Source organism: Pinus tabuliformis, chromosome X (assembly GCF_031772625.1).
Source record: "Pinus tabuliformis cultivar Carrire ecotype Pingquan chromosome X, CPIR1, whole genome shotgun sequence".
In the NCBI taxonomy this organism is placed as follows: domain Eukaryota; kingdom Viridiplantae; phylum Streptophyta; class Pinopsida; order Pinales; family Pinaceae; genus Pinus; species Pinus tabuliformis.
In genome coordinates, this window is record NC_142308.1 from 16,700,404 (window position 1) to 16,707,657 (window position 7,254).

Genomic DNA, 7,254 nt, shown 5'->3' on the forward strand with positions numbered 1-7,254 from the left:
AATTCTACGACATCTCTTCACTTTACAATATAGCTTACACAACAACTAAATTAACTAACAAAAAAATTAAAATATAATTATTAATATTTTATAATATTCATTTTTGAAAGAGTTAAAATGCACCTATCCTCACAAAAAAAAGAGTCTCCTATCTATCAAATTTACAAATTACAAACGTAATTAATCTATCAGAACCACGAAAAGCCAGATTATGATTAAGAATTATCTACGTAGATATTGAATTATAATGAAAGGCATAGTGGTCAATTGGAGTTTTTGGTGTTGGCAATATTGAGTTTATACATATATGTGTTTTTTTAAAATAAAGATTGAAAAATAGAATGATTAGAATGATTGTTTTTTCAATTGAGATTAAATGTCTGGTGGACGGGAAGCGCTGTTGCTCCTGTGGAAGGCGATGGTGAACATATGTGTAAAAGAGACGGCCCAAATATATGAGCAAACCCATCGCTGAAGCGGAGCCCGTAATGAGGAAGAGACCCCAGAAGCTCTCCATGCTTAACCTATTCGAATTTTCTTGCAGCCCTCCGTTGCTGCAGCCTGTGTTGTTGAAATATTTCTTGAAATATCTCTTCCGAATTTCCTGACTTTCCGGGCCCTCTGCAACCTCTAACACCGCCATTGATATGTCAGATACGAGCGGAGATCCCTTCGGAAATGCCTATGGAGAATAAAAAAAAATCACTGGATATTTCGTGCACAAAAAAACAACTACGAAGCCTAAGCCCCCGGTTCTATATGTCTCGCCAACTATTGTCAGGCCAGTTTGTTCAGACAGGACAACGCAAATATAAGGGGTTTCGTCAAATACGGCAGCCACTGATCGGTTTGACAGCGCGTTTGCGTATTCTTGTGGCGATGAATATCCCTTGAGCTTTTTGCGGTCTATCCCCAGGTGCTCTACCAGGTATTCCCCTACAAAAGATCCCGCCAGGTAACCCACGGACAGTCCGCTGGATTTCAGAAACTCTAAGTCTTCAATGGTCGGCCGCATTTGTTTTGCTGTTAAGATTGCTGTGAGATTTGCTGTGTAGCTAGATTGCAGTATAGAGAACTACGAAAAGCCAAATTATTATGACGCCTCGAGCCAAACTGCTGACAACTTTCTCTCCTGTACAATACAAAGTTGAAACTTGAAACCATTACTCTGAAAACTAACAAACATGGTGAATATGAAAAATTCTAATGGGACTTGGAAATGGTGCTTGTTACAATTAATATGGTGCATCGATAATAAAGAGGTTGATGAAATGGAGGATATAGAAAAAGTGTGAAATAGAGGATAAGTCATGGAGTATGAAGATAATGATGATGATTCTTGCAAATAGAACTTGCAATAGGATGTACAATGTTTCTTTGTTGTGATGATTTTTGTATAGATACATTAATCCTATTTATAGTTTTATTTATAGTTTTGTTGAGTTAATGGTTAGTGAATGGCTTGATAAATGATTGAATTTTAATCTTACTAAACCTAAAAGTCTTGTTTTTCCAAAAACCCAAACTTCTCAGATTCAACTGTGATTATATGAAAGTTTAATATTACTTATCCTAAAGGCTTTGTTTTTCCAAGAAGGTTCAATTCCAGTTTAACTTTTGAGGGGATTTGCAAATTACTAGCTTAATTAGCATATTTATTTTGTGTGTCTAAGAGGGAGGAGATGGTTTATTGGATGGTGATATTACCATCCAAAATCTGCCCCTGCTACAGAGACCTTGCATCTCTATGATGAACTTAATTTGAATTTTTTTTAAGTTTTTAAAGAAAAGGTTCGTGAGAAAATTTGGGGACACCAGATCCTTCTCTTCTTGTACATGAAGGAAAATACAAAACCATTTTAACTTATCAGAAGTGCTTTATAGAATTGAAAGCTTTTCTAAAGCGATATGATGAGCCAGATCAGGAGTTTCTCAAAAGTGAGCTTGCAAATATGCAAATATTTTAGTGCCTTGATTGTTGATGGTACACTTAGTGTATGGAGCTTACAAATATTCTACTGTCTTGATTGTTGATGATACAATTAGTGTATGGATATTCTATTTTACTGCATTAATTTTTGTCTCCTTGTAAACAAGATGGTTTGACATTTTATTCTATTATCTTTGTAATGCCAACTCTTTGATATTTTACACTTTAATCTATCATTCATAATCTATCATTTTTCAGTCCTAATGATGGACCCCCTTTGGGGTTCGAAATGTCGACATAATGAACATAACACTGTGGATAATCCGGATCATACTACTCTTTGATATTTATCTACTACTCCTCGAACTGAACATGCAGTGGAGCAAGAAAACATAGACATTATGATTTCGTTGGAAGAATGTACATTTACATTGTTGCATCTAGATAGATGTTAATGTTTGATTCAATTTCATTCATAAATTCATATTGTATTCATAATATATTGAGGACATATGAGTTTGAACTAGTAAACTGAGGCCTAAGTTCCTAGAAAACTTGGCTTAGAAGTATTATTTAGCTCTCTCCATTTAAGTGTATGTATCTTCTAGTCTTTTAGATATTTTGGTTAGGAATTGAACATAATGTATAGTAAATCTTTTATTTTTATCCTAAGAGACTTACCGTCTTTTTTGCTACACAGTTAAAGAGATAAGGCAACTTTTTTGCTACACAGTTAATGAGATAAGGCAAATGAGAACGCTGAATGTTTTTGCAAAGAATCCGAAGAGCAGGATAGTAGATGAAGCAGGATAGCAGATGAAGCACGTACAACTAAACATGTTTCTCATTTTCCCACCATTGTCTCTATAAAGGCACATATTACGTCCAACCCATAATGTGTCTACTATTGGGAGATTCAGAACAAAATCTGGCATGTCACATAGTTGGAAGGGTAATAATTGGTGGACGTCACCTTATTGCAGGCATGGTGTCAACCTGCAATGCATATTTTATAAGTGGATGCAAAACAAATGCTTCCATACATGACAGTAAAAAGGTTTCCATACATGAAAACTCTATTAACAACCTCTCATTTGCAGCCAGAAGCCAAATAATTACCTAATACTGAATATTTGGCATTCATTGTGTTTGTATAATCTCATAAGAGAGATTTTGTGCTTGGCACCCAAGTTGGGCGAAATGTAATCTTTTCATCTTGGCATGTTTCATAGATTGATATAAAACTGAAAATGTGTAGAACTATCCCCATTTCTAGCTCGTGGTTGATTTTTTATTGTTTTTTCCACAAGAAAAAGGGGTTTTATCAAAAAGCTGATATTTGAGATTCTAAGAGGCATTTCTCTTTTTGGCATTCAATATTGTCAAATTTGTTATCTTTTCAGCTTGCAATATTAACACTGCAAATCAATAATTGATTTGTTAGTTGGGTATGTGTGGTTTTTCCTACTACAGATGTATTTGAATATTAATGGCTTGTTCAATATGACTGTAAGGATTTTGTTGCAAGCTAGTTTCTGATTTGTGTTGTTGGGCATTTTGTATTGTGTTTTCCTGATATAAATGATGCCATTTTAAATACTGTAGCTGACAAAATTAAATTCCTTTGCCTTGTTTTGAGTTCTGTCTACATGACTTCACATTCACTTTCAGGAGATTATCAGGTGGGGTTTTTAACAAGGGTTTAATTTGAGGAAAAAAATTTGGGGTTTTGGAATAAATTTGTGCTTGTTAGTTTTTTAAGATTTTTAAAAATAAACACTTTGTTCTTGATCTGGATTCCCCTAGGATGCCAGCAAATAGAAATTGTAGACCTCAATAATACAATTAATGCTCCTGTCAAACCGTGCCTCAGTTACTGAGGGTACTAAATTTATTGTGATTTATTTATCTAGTTTGTAAATTACTCCATGCAGAGGGAAAACAGAGCTTTGTAGATCCTCCTCTGAGTGAGCTCGATCCTAAAATGAATGTGATAATTGAGCAAGAAAAGCAGCGGAAATTCAGAGGCTTGGAACTTATTGCTTCTGAGAATTTTACATCCCGGGCGGTGATGGAAGTTGTTGGATCATGTCTAACGAACAAGTATTCAGAAGGACTCCCTAGTAAGAGGTAAGCACCTGAAGTTATAACTTGGAATGTGAAGAATGGCACCATCATGATTGTGATTGTGTTTGAGCTGCTTGGTGGTTTCTTCTTGCCACTTGCTCTTTTTTTTCTTGTTAAACTCAATTTCTCTTAGCTTTTGGACCTGTACTTTTTAGTTTGAATGTTTGACATGTGTGTAATGGTTTCTGGGTTCAACGTTATAGTGTTGAGACATGTAGTTGTTGCATGAGTATCTGTTATCACAATGAAGGATACAATTTTTGGACACTTTTCTATATTTATTGACTACTGTGTTTGGTTGGGATTTATAACATGTAGATACTATGATGGAAATGAATTCATTGGCCAAAGTGAGATGCTTTGCTAGCAAAGGGCCCTAGAAGCATTCCATCTTGACAACAGTACATGGGGTCTTAATGTTCAACCATTATCTAGATCCCCAACTAATTTTTTTGTTTATACAATTCTCCGCCAACCACATGATCACATTATGGTGTATAGTTCTAAACTATGAACCTCCTTTGATAAGATTATCATTCCTATTTGGGCATGTAACATGTGAAAAATTGCTTTGAAACATTTAGGGTTTTGACTCACCACATAGAGGGCATCTATCTCATGGATTCATGACAACAAAAAAGTGAGTATCTATTACATCAATTTACTTCGAATCAATGCCATACCGTCTAGATGAGTCCACAGGTGAGCTCACATTTCCAGTCTAATAATAATTAGGAGAGATACAGTTCCATGATTGAAAAATATTGAACCAGTATTTTTGGGGAAGTGTTCAAACTGTTAATGGTTGTATTTGTTTTCTTGGGTTATAGGATTCATTGACTATGAGATGCTTGAGAATACTGCCACCCTTTTTAGGCCCAAGCTTATCATTGTTGTTGCTAGTGCATATCCCTGACACATTGATTACCCTCGCATGAGGCATGTATTGAAGATGGGTATTTATAGATATATTATAATGGTAGTCCTTTCAAAAAATTCTCTTTCCAACAATGTTTACTGTAGCAGATTTTATTAATATGTTCTTTTAGTATGTAATGCTGGATTTTTTATGCATTTTAGTACTAAAAATTTTGTGGTTTTCGAATATTTCTGATACAGTTGGGGCATACTTAATGATGGACATGGAATGCATAAGTGGTCTCATCATTGCTTCTATAATGGCCAGTCCATTTGACTTTTATGATGTAGTAACAACTACAACACACAAGGTGAGTTGATGCTATTAGTTTGCTCTGCACTTCACCCTTTCAATTAACAATTTGACTATGCTAGATGGATTTTGTTTTTTATCTATCTTAATGCTATCTATTTGTGCCATTTTGACCCCCCTTGTAGAAGAAAAAGAATCCCATTAATGTTCAAGAAACAGTGAAGAACTAAAATAAATATTCCATTCCCATCATAGGAGTAATGATTCTAGAGTTAAGAGGTGTAGATTTTCCTTTTGATTCTCTTACATGTTCTTTGATTCAATTTCTTGTTTTCATTTGTTTACGTTATTTCTATTTCTTATCACTACTAGATCAAAGCTTTGATGAAACTCATTATGTTCCTTGAATTGTTTGTCAACTGTTTTACTTTTTTCTTTTCATTTTTATCTTTTTTAAATTTTTCATTCTAAAATATTTTTGGATTGGAGGGTTATGATTTTTAGTCTTTACGAGGTCCTTGGGGAGGCATGATATTCTTCACGGAGGAAGAAGGATTGGGGGTCGACCTAGATACATCCATCAACAATGCAGTTTATCCAATGTTACAGGTCAATTTGAGTTCTCCTTCCTTTCCTCCATCATCCATATTGTTCTCCTACTGACTAATATCATAATATTATATATATAGTTTTTTTGTATCATTGCGTTTCTAAAAGATACATGAAATAATTTGTGGCTTTCTAGGAAGGACCACATAACCATACCATAGGAGGGTTGGTTGTTTATTAAAAGTAGGTTGTAACTGCAGAGTTCAAGGCTTATCAAGTACAGGTGTAGCACTCTCACATGTCTAAGCTTCTATAAAATTCATGCATGTGAATTATTTTGTGAATGGATTTTGTTTATGATCAGAGGTAAAATACTTTTAGCAAATTGTCGAGGTAAAATAGTTTTAGCATATTGTAGCAAATTGTCGAGCCCTTGCAAAGAGACTAATGTATTTTGGTTACAATTTGGTCTATGGTGGTAGTGACAATCACCTAGTTCTAGTTGGTTTGAGGTCCTTGGTAAGGATCCTCTATTCATATGTTGGAGTAAAAAACCTACTTGTATATTGATTTCTATTTGATTTAGTTGGTTGAATGCAACATGGTATATATTAATGGTCTTGGATAGGCCATTGATGGTGCAAGAGTAGAGAACGTTTTGGATGCTTCTTCTATCACACTCAACAAGAATTCTTTACCAGGTTACATGAATTTTTTCTTTGTAGATGTAGGGGAGTCATTGATTTTCCTTGCTCCATGGGATGACATAGCTTACTTTCAGACCTTACAGTTTTAGGTGATAAAAGTGCTATGGTTTGTGGTGGTATTCGCATAGGTACTCCAACATTAATGACCCATGGGCTTCCTGAGGATGACTTTATTAAGGTTGCAGATTTTATCCACGAGGGGGTGCAGATAGCCATTAAGGCTAAGGGATCTGTGCAAAGTACAAACTTAAAATATATTATAGAATTTATTAAGTCAGACAATTTCCAGCTATGAAATAACATTTCTGATTTAAAAAAGAAGGTTGAGTCGTTTGCTAGCCAGCTTCCATTGCTTGGTGTTGGCACTGAAAATATTAGTTAGAGATATGATGTGCTCACAACCTCAGAGGCGTCCTTTATTAAATTTTAGGCTGGGCTTCTTCAGTGACGATAACCAGGTCGGTAAGATTTGGTTCCATGTGTAGATTATAGTGATGAATAATGTCGAAAGCTGAATTTGTTTGAAGTTATGTGCTTTCCCAGCATTAGCATTAACAAATTTTGTTATGATGTGTTGGATGTTGAGTTTGCCATTTTATTTATTGGAAATTATGTAATGATCTCTTATTTATTGGAAACTATGTAATGATCTCTTATTTATTGGAAATTATATATGACTCTCTTTTTGTTCATCACAAGAATTTTGGGTTGAAAAATATTGATAACTTGTATGGAAGCTATTACAGTACTTCTTTATGTGGTGTGACTAT

General features: G+C 34.6%; 1 pseudogene; it reads left to right on the top strand.

The window, feature by feature from the left end:
- The first annotated feature begins 759 nt into the window (after positions 1-759).
- Positions 760-6,866, top strand: LOC149138088 (serine hydroxymethyltransferase 3, chloroplastic-like; annotated as a pseudogene).
- The last annotated feature ends 388 nt before the right edge of the window (positions 6,867-7,254 follow it).